This window comes from Gavia stellata, chromosome 4, assembly GCF_030936135.1.
Source record: "Gavia stellata isolate bGavSte3 chromosome 4, bGavSte3.hap2, whole genome shotgun sequence".
Classification (NCBI taxonomy): domain Eukaryota; kingdom Metazoa; phylum Chordata; class Aves; order Gaviiformes; family Gaviidae; genus Gavia; species Gavia stellata.
Window position 1 is genome coordinate 25,413,640 of NC_082597.1, and position 3,250 is coordinate 25,416,889.

The window sequence follows — 3,250 nt, forward strand, 5'->3', positions numbered from 1 at the left end:
AAAAGAAAAATAATCCTGGGCATTGTTTGGATTGGGTTTGTTTCTTTTCTTTTCCACTGACATGTGGTGAGTCGCTTAAAATGCATTTTGTCATCACAACAATAGGGATCCACATTACTATAAATGCCGTATTTCACAGTGCCAGAGACTGACGATCCAGTCTGAGAGTCTAATCAGGAAGAGTGCTAGACTTTCTAAATATCATAAAGTTAGATCAACTTTCTAATCTAGTTCAGCTAGTCTGAATTTTCATATCTTCATCTTATGAAGGAAAAAATAAATGTGCATAGCCATTATCGCTGGCAGCTTGCCCCCAACCTCAGGGTAGTGGAATAATGAGATTTAGAGATTATTATTTCAAATACCTTTTCTTACTATTACTTTGGTGATATTTGGGGTTTGTCCAAGAACATATTGGTTTTCTGTTTTCTAGATTCAAACACTGTTTGAAATGGTGTTGATCACAAACAAAAGATCAGGCAGGGGATTGTCTTGAACACATAGTTTACAGACCTGTCAAAAATGCAGAGAAAATGGAGACCAGCTCGACCACTTACACAGCACTTTATCTGTTAAGCACCTTGTAATTTGGAAGGAGAATATATACTTAAGCGTATGTTTAGTCTACCTCCTTCCAGGACCTCACTGAAACATGTTGTTGTTGCTGTTGTTTAGTATTTTTCTGGATAGACATGTATTGATAGATCTGAGTTGATCTATATGAATGGAGACTAAATTATCATCATACCACTCTGCCAAAAGTAGAGCTATATCCCGTTGATGAATGAAAGCACCAGATAGAGTGCTGAAGAGGTGACGCTCAATCCATCAGTCAAGACTACAGTGCATCTTCACCAGGAGGCTCATGATCTTTATAGGACAGGTGGCAATTTAAGGTTTCTAGACTGTGTTAATGTTGTAAACACAAAACAGTGCAATGCAGTCAGAATGGAAGTTTGGCGTTCAAAGATATCTTCAAATAGTGATGTTTTATAAGGTTGTTACAAGTTTTTCAGTGTAAGGACTACAGCGTTGTACTTTTCACCTGTTAGAAAGACCCATAACAATTCATAAAAAGCTTTTAGTTAATAGTCTGAATCAAAGCTGCATGTATTTAGCTTGGATCATCCCCTGGGGCACCTCTATGATGGTTAAAAACCTTAATCTGTCTTTTACAGATACTGTAAATTATCCATTTTTCCTAACAAAAACAAGAACAAAAAAGCGCTTTTGTTTTTTGATTAGATGGTTTACATCTATTTTTGATAGTGCATATTTAGAGTAGAGATGTCAGTCATGACTTCTGTAATGCCAGAACACAGTGTATAGGATTGTATATTGTATATATGTAGATTGCTTCCATTAGCTACTGGTTGCAGATTCAGCTGCAATGAGTTATTAAAGAAGCACTTTTTCTTAAAGATGATGTTTTTGTGTAAGCAATTGCTATCTGTACAGGCCACCACACTTTTCAGCCTGACTGAGGCTGCTATCTCCCTTTTCTTTTTCTTTTTTTGTATTTTTTATACAGTGCTTGGCAAAAGAGGGCTGTGTCTATGACTAGGCCAATCAGGAGCTGCCACTATACAAATAATGTTAACTGATCCCTTGCAGTAATGATTGTGATTACAGAGATGCAACACCTGGCTAAACGAAGCCTCTAACTCATCAGGTACTAGAGGGAAATGCTTATGCAAGTAGCTAATCCAAGACATAGGTCATGGATTTATATCATATGGTGCCTTCCCAGAAGCATGTGCAACACAGAAACAGGAGCAAAATAATAATTTTTCATCATTGAAAGAACTCTTTAGAAGTTGTCAACTGCAGTGATAGTTTTTGGTGTAAGCTGAAGCTCAGTTTGTGCCAGATGATTTTCAGCTGTTCATTTGCTTTGCTTTTTGGCTTATTCATAGGTTCATAGATAATATGATAAGAAAGGCCCATTGTGTCTGAACCTTCACATAATGCAGACTACAGAATTTTCCTAAACTGTTTTTTAAGGACAGGCAGCGTGATAAAGTGTCTTAGTAAACAAGAAAGAAGATTCAAATTGTTTAATGAAGGATGCACTTTTAAAAACTATTTTCACTACAATCTGGGTATGTAGCGAATAATATGCAAAGAGAGAAGGGAGGGAATCTGTAAAGAAAGTTAGTCATCTGTTGGGCCATGTGTATTTATAAGTTATCAAAATTAAATATAGAATTATAAATAAACTGACTTTCAGTGACCAGCATGTTAATGTCATAACGTGACAAATTAGTGACAAAAATGAAACGATTAAGCATGAGGTTTTTGAGAGATTGTATCCTGTAAGTAAACCAGTCATGAATAAACGAGTTGGTAGTAGTGGGAATGTAGGGTTTCACCAGGAATTTTTTTCTCCCTTGTTTTGCTAAAAGTTTAAGGAATAGGTCAGACACAATCTTTGAGCTGAGTTGTTATTATTGTTAACTTATTTTTAAAGCTTTTAAGAACCTTTTAAGTCAAAATGAACAACTCTGCAGTGCAGAGTTTAATATTGCTAGAACTTCCTCACCCGAGAGCGTTGAAATGGAGGAAAAAAGAGAATTTCAAAATGGTTGGCTCACTGGGTACCCAGTGGGTGGATTTGGTTCTGACTGGAGGCACAGAACACCATGCTGACTGCCAGCAGAAAACGTGCTCTTCATACGTCACTCTTACAGTCACTGCGTTGTCCAGAGTTTGTGAGTATTGAGACAAATGGTGGAAATGCATCTATAATTATTTCAAGAGTCGATTAATATATGATGACTATATTAACTATTTGTAAATTGCTTTGTGCATAATTTTCTTACAAAATGGTGTGTTTTTTCTGTCTCAGCTGAGTCTAATTAGTCTACTGTATTAGTACATAAGTAATATTTATGACTCACTATTTATTTGTGGTCCCATTCCCACTGAATTAAATGGAGCCTTTGCCATGTACTTCATTAGGGGAGACATGCCAGGTCTTTGTTCTCCTTTTCTATGGCCATGCTATATTTAATATACTTTCACTTTGTTTTTGGAAGAAGTGCTTTTAGATTACCAGAAACCACAAAACAAGTGAACCCTGGGAAAAGCTTCTTGACTGTTCTATTACTACGATCAGATAGTCAGATCAATCTTGCAGTGTAAATCCCTTTATGTACTTTTTAAAATGAAATATCTGTGTTTGTTTACTGCAAGAGTCTTGCTTGTTTAAAGTCAACCAGCCTATAGCCCAAGGGCTCGCTGAGGAGCA